This window comes from Polistes fuscatus, unplaced genomic scaffold (genome assembly GCF_010416935.1).
Source record: "Polistes fuscatus isolate 324 unplaced genomic scaffold, CU_Pfus_HIC Scaffold12, whole genome shotgun sequence".
Lineage (NCBI taxonomy): Eukaryota > Metazoa > Arthropoda > Insecta > Hymenoptera > Vespidae > Polistes > Polistes fuscatus.
In genome coordinates this window covers 2,323,111-2,336,085 of record NW_025113020.1, presented here as the reverse complement: position 1 = coordinate 2,336,085, position 12,975 = coordinate 2,323,111, and the positions used below count along the sequence as shown (strand labels likewise).

General features: G+C 29.8%; 1 long non-coding RNA gene across 1 annotated transcript; it reads right to left on the bottom strand.

Moving 5' to 3' along the window:
• Positions 1–10,761: 10,761 nt before the first annotated feature.
• On the bottom strand, positions 10,762–12,308 carry LOC122513411. Its single transcript, XR_006302750.1, has 2 exons — positions 11,328–12,308; positions 10,762–10,963 (listed from the first exon to the last, which is right to left on the bottom strand). It is a non-coding gene; the product is annotated as an uncharacterized LOC122513411 (long non-coding RNA).
• Positions 12,309–12,975: the final 667 nt, after the last annotated feature.

Sequence of the window (12,975 nt, the reverse complement as noted above, 5' to 3'; positions counted from 1 at the left end):
AATTGAAGGTAACACTCGAAACAAGTGCGGATGAGCAGGTAGTTGGACGTGAGGAATTGAACGAAGAGGCCGTTGAAAACACGTCACTAAGAAGACGAGTTGAAGAACGAAAGCGTCAAGGTAAAGCAGTCGAGGAAGAAGCCGTCACTTACACCTATGAGCAGATTGACTCCATGAAATTAAGGGAGTTAAAAGAAGCGGCGAAGAAGTTAAGGTTATCCACAGTCGGAAATAAGCAGGCGTTAAGAAATCGCTTGAAAGATGCGATGAAAGATGAAGAAAGCGAAGACGAAGAAAGTGAAGAAGAAGAAGAAGAAGGAGACGAAGGCAAACGAGAAGAAGATCACAGATGGGTGGACAACGCGGGGAAGGAGGAGCGGTTAGCGTTGCTACGCAACAACTCGCTTCGTTTTCCATAAAGGATGTGGAAGAAAGCCTATCATATTTCAACGGAGAGGATAAGCTACTGATAGATCATTGGATCCACGATTTTGAAGATACCAGCGTATTGTTGGGATGGAACGATTTGCAGAAGTTTATCTACGGGAAACGTATGTTAAAAGGAGCGGCAAGACAATTTATATCGTTCGAAAGAGAAATTAAATCATGGGACAGCTTAAAGCGTAGTTTGATTAGGGAATTTCAGGTAAAGGTAAATTCAGCCACGATTCATAAGCAGTTGTCCAAGCGTAGACAACAACCAGGCGAAAGTAGTCGTTTGTACATTTATAGTATGCAAGAAATCGCGAATCAAGGTAACATCGAAGAAGACGCCCTTATACAGTACATAGCGGATGGTTTGTTAGGCGAACGTCGCGATAAGGCAGTATTGTACGGATCCCGAACGCTCACAGAATTTAAAAATAATATTCAAATATTTGATAAACTTAAAGAAAGTAACGTACAAGGAACGCGATTTAGAAAAGATAATCAAGGAAACGTAGCGTCGACACGTATCAGTAGATCTCCGGCGATAAAGAAAGGCCATTGTTACGGGTGCGGTTCGGAAGCACATAGTTATCGTTTCTGTCCAGACAAAGAAAAAGGTCTCAAATGTTTTAAATGTAATAATTTCGGTCACATAGCGAGTCATTGTAATAAATAACAGCAGCCGTCGGAAAATAAAGCAAGTATCAATTGTGTTCGATCTACTACGGATAGAGTTGCGATCAGGATTAATGGTTTGTTAGCATATGCGTTATTAGATACGGGCAGCGAAGTAAGCATTATAAATTCAGAGCTATATAATAAATTAGGAAGACCAAGATTATATGAAACCACTCGACGATTAGCAGGGTTTGGTAATGCGAAAACAAAGCCAATAGGGAGATGTGAAGTAAATATCGATATCGAAGACGGTAGATATAAAACGGATGTATTTGTAGTAAGCCAGTCAGATATGAGACACGAAGTCCTTTTAGGAAGAGAGTTGCTGAAAGAGTTAGACGTTCGTATAAATAAAGGGCGAGTAGAAATAAGACGACCAGACAAAAGACTCAGCGAGGAGATAAGCGAGGGATCGGTAAAATCGAGCGACTATGGTTATGTCGAGCGACGGACGGATACAGACGATATGAATGCAAATAAAGAAGTAGAAGATATAAAGGCGATAATGGAAATAAAATATGTAGATACGGATGAAATAGACGTAAAAGAACCGTACAAGGTGCGCATAAAAGAATTAATACAAAATTATAAGCCAAATACTAAATCAGACGCGCGAACAGAGACAAAAATAAAGTTGACGGATAATATTCCAGTTTGTTCTAAGCCGAGGAGATTAGCTCCGAAAGAGAAAAAAATAGTTACGCAACAATTAGACGAATGGTTGGACGAGGGAATAATTCAACCCAGTACAAGTGAATATAGTAGTCCGGTAGTAGTGGTACCTAAGAAGGACGGAACTTACAGAGTTTGTATTGATTACCGTAAATTAAATGCAAAGGTGATAAGAGATCGATTTCCAATGCCATTAAAGAAATGTATTTTTATTAAAAACATAAAAGTTTATTATAAACGCTAAACTTTTGTTAACATAAGATGTAAACAAGAATTAAAAATCGATTTTATTTAAATTTTTTTAATTAAATAGACAAATAAGTTATTTATTATATTGATGTATGTGTGGGGAGAGGAGTAAAACGAGTCTTTTCTATGTGTCACACATGGAGTGTAGAATATTGAATGCACGTCAGAGTAGGAAACAAGACAATAATGTAAACATTGAATAACGATAGACTTTCTAACAGTTAAACATAAACAGTGTATAAAAAAGAATAGGTCTAGAAAGGCAGTTAGCGTCTAATAGTCAAACAGCGAACTCGTATTATTGTATTAGTATTATTTTTGTATTTTATTTATCAAAATATATTGTTTTTCCGTGACAAAAAGTTGTTCTATTTAACAAAACAATCGAAATATAATCAGAATTCCTATTTGTGTTCGTCGGATATCCTTTTAGAAAAATAACTATAGAGAAGGGATCAAACATTCATGTTTGAACTCATTATGGGTTATGTCTTAAGAGTCTAAATTTTAATTTTTAGATGTAAAAAGTCTGAACGGATCTGGTCATCATTTAAACTTATCAAAATATTTTAAGAATAATAATATTTTTCAATATTATAGATTTCAATTAATATAGAAATTCATAACATCATCAGAAGAATAGGATAATGTAGTTGTTTACTCTGTTCCTAGCTTAAATTTATAATTTGGCATGAACTGTTTATCGTGATACTCGGTATAAATATTATTATCTCTACCAATCATTATTATAGAACACCCAATAAATTCCCCTCTCCACTTCTATCTAAAAGCAATAAGATTTAAATCCATTAGTCATTAAGCATACGTTAAACTGTTCTGATATTAGTATAATTTTCGTACGTTTATACACGTCAGCTTTACGGTTATCGAGAAAAATCTTTAATATAAATTAAAACACTAAAATCCTTTACATATATATAATTGTAAAGAAAAAAATAACAGAAGATATGAAACGTACACGTGTTCTGAAAAGGAAAGTGCTACGAATTATTCTATGAAAAGTTTATTATCAAAATTAATAGTGAAAGCCAAAAAAAATCAATATAAGAATATTTATAATATTATCGATATACGTATAATAAAAAATACAAAGCATTTTCTGTTTAAAAATAACAATGAACATCGATGATCGTTTACTCGAAGATAAGGAATTAACTAATTATATAAATGACTCTTTTCGAATGGTTTATCATAACGAACAAAATGAAAAAAAGATTTTTTGGTGGTGGTTAAATAAATTTGAATTTTTAGCAAACGAAAGTAAGGTACCAGATGAAAAAATGGCTGAATTATTCATTGAAATGGTGCATGAAGATATCCACAAGCGTGTCAAAGAAAAATACCAAGCTATCAACTTCACCGAACTGTCATACGAAGAGATAATAAATTATTACATTTGTTACTTTAATCATTCTCCTGAAATTCTTTCGCAGAGAAATTCTTTTAAGCATCGAAACGATTACGAACAAGAAATTGTAAGAGACTATGCTTGTAAATTAGGAGATATGTACAGTGATTTCACTTATAGACTTCGTCTAGAATATAGAACATCTATCCAATATTTGAGTGAATTCTGCGAAACAGTACTTGCAAAATATATAAAAATAGAGTCTTCCGCTTCATCACAATACACAGCGGCCACTGTATTTGCACGAGCCATTGATGTAGCTCATTACATAAATCCAGCTTTATCGATGATTAAAATTTACAACTCAAAGAATGCAGACAATTTTCATGAGTGGTTACATAAATTTGAGTATGTAGCAAATATAATTAAAGTACAAGACAATAGAATGATTGAATTATTCAATAATATGATCGACAATGATGTCCATTCGACCGTAAAAATGATTTATCCTTCTATAAACTCATCTAAACTTCCGTACGAGGAGATAATAAATTCTTACCTTCAATATTTTTCTCCTGTCGTTGATAGCGATTTAAATAAAACGCGTCTTCTTTGTCGTAAACAATATAAAGATGAATCGATTGAAAATTATGCTAATTGTTTACGAAGATTATCCAAAAAGTGCTCTAATAGAAGTCGTCTAGATGAAATATTATTCGAACAATTTCTTAATGGGATCTATGATAATGAAATAAAAACTATTTTAAAAAAATTTCGTTGCTTTTCATTCGACGAAATGGTAGAATTCGCCACTGAATTAATAGAATTTAAAAAAATAATTACTCGTATGCAGTTACCTCATTTAAGGTTAAAAACATACCATCCAGTATATGGAGAAGATTTTTGTGAATGGTTAAACAAGTTTGAGTACATAGCAAATTCTATCAAATTATCAGACGATGAAAATTTTGAATTCTTATGTAAAATGTTGCATTATGAAGTTCTTCTAGGTTTTAGTCGCGTTCCTGTACACACCCTTGAATTTAATTTCCATGGTATACTAAACATTCCCCTTGGTTATTTACGTATAACAGCTCCAGCGTATTTACACAGAAGACTTTTCGTTGTTCGTAAACAATATGAACAAGAAACAATAGAACATTATGCACTGGTTTTACAAAAATTATATGATAAGTGCAATAATATAGGTCTCTCAGGCAACATATTACGCGATCAATTCTGTAATGGAATCCACGACAATAAAATAAAAACTTATATAGGTAAATATCCTAATCTATCATTTAATTTAACAGTAGGACTTGCAATTGCATACTCAATTGAATTAAGTTTAATGGAAAATGAATAACTACAGACGCTACAAGAATAGACAAAAAAACAAGAGAAGCTAATTGTTCTTCTGTGCAACTCTTTGTAATTTGCAGTTATCGAAAATAATTATGTAATCAAAAAAATATCAAATTAATATTAGATTTTCTGCGAGCACACACACACACACACACAAAAGATATTTCACATTAGAAAATTTATTCTATGAACTATTTAGAAAAAAAATGTTCGGCTTAAAACGTTAAATTAGCAAAAGTGAAAAAAAAATTGAAATATGCAAAAAAGCTGTGTTTCCAACTTTAAACAGTATTCTTGCGTATTATCAAAAATGTTCACACAGAATAATTTTTTAATCTTACACAATTAAGGAAATATGTTTATACTAAACACGGAAGAATTTATTCTGGAGATTAAATTATTGTAAAAATGAATTTGAACAAAAAGTAAAATAATTGTTCTTTACAAGGATATTGTTGTTTATTTACGTTTTGTACTAGGTAGTCAATCAATTTAATTATGATATGTTTGTAATATGTATGAGGACGAGCGAGATATATCATTAGTATATGTTGGACAAAGTGTTTACGAATATTGAACGCAAGAAAGAATGGAACATCGTCACAAAACTGTAAACAGTTGAATAACGTTAGTGTTTCTTATAGCGAGCCATAAACCAAATATGAAAATGAAAATCTAAAGAAAAAGTTAGCAATTAGTAATCAAACAGCTTTCTCGTCTTATTGTATTAGTATTTGTTCTTGTATTTTAGTTTGTAAATATATATTGCATTTCCATGAAAAGAGACGTTTCTTATCCACAATTAACTTGCCATTAAAATTATCGGAATTACTAATTTTAGTTCGTCAGATATCCTTTCGAATGACTTACTAGAAAGAGATTGTAATAACTTATTGAAGTAATATACCTAATTTATCATACGATGATACGGTAGCATCTGCAATTGCGTTTACGAGGGAAATACTTTCTTTGAGGAGTGGATAAAAAAGCTTATAAAAATTACGGATACTTAACTAATAAACAAATAAAATAGAGTATGCGGAGAGTAAGTTAGTGCAATTATGTATCTTTTGGAATTGACGAAAATTATTAACTGATAAAAGAATATTTTATTATCAAAACATACTTTACGAGCACAATAAGTATTAAAAACCAGTAAAGTTTATTTATCAATTTTTCCGAACAAAGAAGTTTCATAAAAAATTATGTAAGTACATATTAATATGGAGGAGATAATTACTCGAGAATTTGTGTTTCTATTCTTAGACAATATTTCTATAGTTATCAAAAGAATTTAAATGTTTCTTTTTTGATTTTAAGCAATTAAAGAAATGTATTTTTATTTAATACATAAATGTTTATTATGAACGCAAAACTTTTGTAAACATAAAATGTAAACAAGAATTTATAATCGATTTTATTTAAATTTTTTAAATTAAAGAAACAAATATGTTATTTATTATATTGTTGTATGTGTGCGGAGAGGAGTAAAACAAATCTTTTCTATGTGTCACACATGGATTGTAGAATATTGAATGCACGTCAGAGTAGGAAACAAGTCAATAATGTAAACATTGAATAACGATAACTTTCTAACAGTTAAACATAAACAGTGTATAAAAAAGAATAGGTCTAGAAAGGCAGTTAGCGTCTAATAGTCAAACAGCGAACTCGTATTATTGTATTAGTATTATTTTTGTATTTTATTTATCAAATTATATTGTTTTTCCGTGACAAGAAGTTCTTTTATTTACCCAAAACAATCGAAATATATTCAGAATTCCTATTTCTGTTCGTCGGATATTCTTTTAAAAAAATAACTAAAGAGAAGGGATCAAACATTCATGTTTGGACTCATTATAGGTTAAGTTTTAGGAGGCCTAAATTTTAATTTTTATGTGTAAAAAATCCAAACAAAGCTTGTTATCATTTAATACTTATCAAAATATTGTAAGAATATTTATATGTGTCAATATTATAGGTTTCAATAAATATAGAAATTCCTAACATCGACAAAAGAATAGTATCATGTAATTGTTTACTCTGTTCCTAGCTTAAATTTATAATATGGCATGAACTGTTTATTGTGATACTCGGTATATATATTATTACCTCTACTAACGACTAATGTAGGACACACAATAAATTCCCTTCTACACTTCTATATAAAAACAATAAGATTTAAATCGGTTAGTCGTTAAGTATACTTTAAACTGTTCGGATATTAATATAATTTTCGTACGTTTATACACTTAAGCTTTACGGTTATTGAGAAAAATCTTTAATATAAATAAAAACACTAACATCCCCCCTTTACTTATATACAAACGTAAAGAAAAAAGTAACAAAAAATATAAAACGTGCACGTGTTCCTAAAGGAAGAGTGTTTTGAATTATTTTTATCCGGAGTATATTATCAAGGTTATTAGTGAAAGTAAAAAAAAAAACCAAAAAAAGAATATTTATAATATTATCGATATAAGTATAATAAAAAATACAAAGCGTTTTCTTTTTAAAATAAACGATGAACATCGTAGATCGTTACAACGAAGATGATGATTTAATTCATTATATAAATGAATCCATTCGAATGGTTTATCATAACGAACAAAATGAAGAAAAAATTTTTTGGTGGTGGTTAAATAAATTTGAATATCTTGCAAATGTAACTTATGTACCAGATGAAAAAATGGCTGAATTATTCATTGAAATGGTGCATGAAAACATCCACGAGCGTGTCATGAAAAAATACCCTGCTATTAACTTCACCGAACTGTCATACGAAGAGATAATAAATTATTACATTTGTTACTTTAATCATTCTCCTGAAATTATTTCGCAAGAAATTCTTTTAAGCATCGAAACGATTTCGAACTAAAAGTGGTAGCAGACTATGCTTGTGAATTACGTAATATGTACAGTAATAGTATTTATAGATATTATTTAGAAAATAAAATTGCTTACCAATACATTATTAGATTCAACACCATGAAACTTACAGAATATATGAATAAAGTGTCTCCCGCTTCAGCAAAATACATAGCGAATAAAGTATTTGCAAATGTAATTGAAATAGCTCGTTATATAAACCCAGCTCTTTCAATGATTAATATTTACAACTCAAAGAATGCAGACAATTTTCATGAGTGGTTACATAAATTTGAGTATGTAGCAAATATAATTAAAGTACAAGACAATAGAATGATTGAATTATTCAATAATATGATCGACAATGATGTCCATTCGACCGTAAAAATGATTTGTCATTCTATCAACTTTTCTGAACTTTCATACGAGGAGATGATAAATTCGTACCTTCAGTATTTTTCTCCTACCAATGATAGTGATATACAAAAAGCGCGTCTTCTTTGTCGTAAACAATATAAACATGAAACGATTAAAAATTATGTTAATAGTTTACGAAAATTATCCGATAAGTGCTCTAACACAAATCGTTCAGACGAAATATTACTCGAACTATTTCTTAATGGGATATATGACAATGAAATAAAAACTATTTTAAAAAAATTTCGTTGCTTTTCATTCGACGAAATGAATTCGCCACTGAATTAATAAATTTAAAAAAATAATTACTCGTATGCAGTTAGCTCATTTAAGGTTAAAAACATACCATCCATTATATGGAGAAGATTTTTGTGAATGGTTAAACAAATTTGAGTACATAGCAGATTCTATCAAATTATCAAACGATGAAGTTTTTAAATTCTTCTGTAACATGGTGCATTATGAATTTCTTCTCGTAGACTCACGCTCCTGTACACAACTTTGAATTTAATTTCCAAGGTATACTATACAATCCACTTCGTCGTTTACGTATATCACCTGAAGAGTATTTACACAGAAAACTTTTCGTGGTTCGCAAACAATATGAACAAGAAACAATAGAACATTATGCAAAGGTTTTACGAAAATTATATGATAAGTGCAAATATAAAGATCTCTCAGGCAAAATATTACGCGATCAATTCTGTAATGGAATCCACGACTATAAAATAAAAACTTATATAGGTAAATATCCTAACCTATCATTCAATTTAATAGCAGGACTTGCAATTGCATACTCAATTGAATTAAGTTTAATGGAAAATGAATAACTACAGATGCTACAAGAATAGACAAAAAAACAAGAGAAGCTAATTGTTCTTCTGTGCAATTCTTTGTAATTTGCAGTTATCGAAAATAATTATGTAATCAAAAAAATATCACATTAATATTAGATCTTCTGCGAGCACACACACACAAAATATTTCACATTAGAAAATTTATTCTATGAACTATTTAGAAAAAAAATGTTCGGCTTAAAACGTTAAATTAGCAAAAGTGAAAAAAAAATTGAAATATGCAAAAAAGCTGTGTTTCCATCCTTAAACAGTATTCTTGCGTATTATCAAAAATGTTCACGCAGAATTATTTTTTAATCTTACATAATTAAGGAAATATATTTATACTTAACACGTAAGAATTTATTCTGGAGATTAAATTATTGTAAAAATGAATTTGAACAAAAAGTAAAATAATTGTTCTTTACAAGGATATTGTTGTTTATTTACGTTTTGTACTAGGTAGTCAATCAATTTATTTATGATATATTTGTAATATGTATGAGGACGAGCGAGATATATCATTAGTATATGTTGGACAAAGAGTTTACGAATATTAACGCAAGAAAGAATGAACATCGTCACAAAACTGTAAACAGTTGAATAACGTTAGTGTTTCTTATAGCGAGCCATAAACCAAATAAGAAAATGAAAATCTAAAGAAAAAGTTAGCAATTAGTAATCAACAGCTTTCTTGTCTTATTGTATTAGTATTTGTTCTTGTATTTTATTTTGTAAATATATAGCATTTCCATGAAAAGGACGTTTCTTATCCCAATTGACTTGCCATTAAAATTATCGGAATTACTAATTTTAGTTCGTCAGATATCCTTTCGAATGACTTACTAGAAAGAGATTGTAATAACTTATTGAAGTAATATACCTAACTTATCATACGATGATACGGTAGCATCTGCAATTGCGTTTACGAGGGAAATACTTTCTTTGAGGAGTGGATAAAAAAGCTTATAAAAATTACGGATACTTAACTAATAAACAAATAAAATAGAGTATGCGGAGAGTAAGTTAGTGCATTATGTATCTTTTGGAATTGACGAAAATTATTAACTGATAAAAGAATATTTTATTATCAAAACATACTTTACGAGCACAATAAGTATTAAAAACCAGTAAAGTTTATTTATCAATTATTTCCGAACAAAGAAGTTTCATTAAAAAATTATGTAAGTACATATTAATGGAGGAGATAATTACTCGAGAATTTGTGTTTCTATTCTTAGACAATATTTCTATAGTTATCAAAAGAATTTAAATGTTTCTTTTTTGATTTTAAGCAATTAAAGAAATGTATTTTTATTTAATACATAAATGTTTATTATGAACGCAAAACTTTTGTAAACATAAAATGTAAACTAGAATTTATAATCGATTTTATTTAAATTTTTTAAATTAAATAAACAAATATGTTATTTATTATATTGATGTATGTGTGCGGAGAGGAGTAAAACAAATTTTTTCTATGTGTCACACATGGAGTGTAGAATATTGAATGCACGTCAGAGTAGGAAACAAGTCAATAATGTAAACATTGAATAACGATAGACTTTCTAACAGTTAAACATAAACAGTGTATAAAAAAGAATAGGTCTAGAAAGGCAGTTAGCGTCTAATAGTCAAACAGCGAACTCGTATTATTGTATTTGTATTATTTTTGTATTTTATTTATCAAAATATATTGTTTTTCCGTGACAAAAAGTTGTTCTATTTAACAAAATAATCGAAATATAATCAGAATTCCTATTTGTGTTCGTCGGATATCCTTTTAGAAAAATAACTAAAGAGAAGGGATCAAATATTCATGTTTGGACTCATTATGGGTTAAGGGGTTATATCCACTTGCGAGGCAGAAAAAACGCGTTTTTTTGTGAATTTTTTCCGACGAGGCATTTTATTTTATACATTAATTGAAAAAATGTACTTAAAGAGAATTTAATGTACTTTAACAATCAGCGGTTTATTTAAAAAAATATTGGATCCCCTAGCTCCTGTAGATGATCTGCGGAGAGACCTCCAAAAAAAAGTGCTTGGCGGTGTACAAGATATCTCTGGTCCAAATTATCTGAAAACCAAAAACCAAAAATATTTAGTTTTATAATAAATAAATACAGGTAATGATCGAAGGTCTAGTCAAAATTTTGATTTTTGACAAAATGGCGGCTGTTCAAAAAAAAAATTCAGTTTTTCATGAAAATTTTTCACTTCAAAGTGGCTTAAAAAATCGAAATTATTGTCCAAAACCTTATTCCTTCGATCATTACCTGAAAAATATATCTGAGTAAGTCGTGTGAAAATTTCAAACCGATCGGTTTAGCGGTTTCGGAGAAATTTTGTACACCGACTCTGAAAACACGGTTTCGAGATAAACGCGTTTAAAGTTTCGGGAATGATTTACACTAAATTAAAAATTTTTTTTTTCAACTTACATCGTGTCATCTATTCCAGTACCATAAGAGGAACCCTCTACTTCGTCGTTTGCATCCAAAATGTTTAGTTGTTGTTGTCTACGAGCCATTCTCCCCTCGCGCGTCGACCCTTGCGCTCTTGCGTCCGAAATTGAGATGCGCTCTGCGTCCTCTTTACTCACGAAGGAATGAGCATTGGGTCCAAGTGATAATCCCATAGCACTCATATAATAAAGAAGAGATGTTTTACCTTCATTAAAGACCCCGGCTGCAATGTTTGCTGCTATTTCCACAATTTTAGAGCCAGCTGGAATAATTTTTGGAGTTATTTTCCATATCAGCTGATTATAACTTTCATTATTGTTCTGGGTAAAACCACCAACGCATCGTTCCAATAATTTTTTGTTACTTAGATCTTCGTAAATTGGAAAAATAGCTGTTGCAACATCAGGTGGTAAGGCCTCATAATCAAACTGCTATCATCATATTCCACGGTTTTCGGATTAAAAACGTTCTTCCGTTTATTTCTTCGAGACAACTGTTCACTGGAAGTTCTACGAGTTTCTCTGCTAATTTTACGAGGCATTTTTTACTTTAATTAATTAAACTATACACACTGAGAAATACACAAACTGAGCAAAAACACAACTTGTCCACGTGGAAGATCACTTTTAACTGATGAGTTCACATATTTTTAACTTAAAATTCCTCAACATAGGTTTCACGTATAAACTAGACCTTTTGTATTATTATCTTAGGGTCCCAAACACAATATAAGTCGAGATCAAAAGTATAGCGGCTACCAGAAACAGCTGCTACTCCGGCTCGTGCTCCGCTTACTTTCGAACGCTCGGAGACGTTCTTACTAATACGCTCATATCTCCGAAACTAATTGTCGGATCGATTTGAAATTTTCAGAGAATATTCTTGAATATATTTACATTCAAAAAATGAAAAAAAAAAAAAAAATTTTTTTTGAAAATCACAAGTGGATATAACCCCTTCAGTTTTAGGAGGCCTAAATTTTAATTTTTATGTGTAAAAAATCAAAACGAAGCCTGTTATCATTTAATACTTATCAAAATATTGTAAGAATATTTATATGTGTCAATATTATAGGTTTCAATTAATACAGAATTTAATAATATCGTCAAAAGAATAGGATCATGTAATTTTTTTCTTTGTTCTTAGCTTAAATTTATAATATGACAAGAACTGTTTATTGTGATACTCGGTATATATATTATTATCTCTACCAACGACTAATGTAGGACAAACAATAAATTCCCTTCTACACTTCTATATAAAAACAATAAGATTTAAATCGGTTAGTCGTTAAGTATACTTAAAACTGTTCGGATATTAATATAATTTTCGTACGTTCATACACATCAGCTTTACGGTTATTGAGAAAAATCTTTAATATAAATTAAAACACTAAAATCCTTTACTTATATATAAATATAAAGAAAAAAGTAACAAAAAATATAAAACGTGCACGTGTTCCTAAAGGAAGAGTGTTTTGAATTATTTTATCCGGAGTATATTATCAAGGTTATTAGTGAAAGTAAAAAAAAAAACCAAAAAAAGAATATTTATAATATTATCGATATAAGTATAATAAAAAATACAAAGCGTTTTCTTTTTAAAATAAACGATGAACATCGTA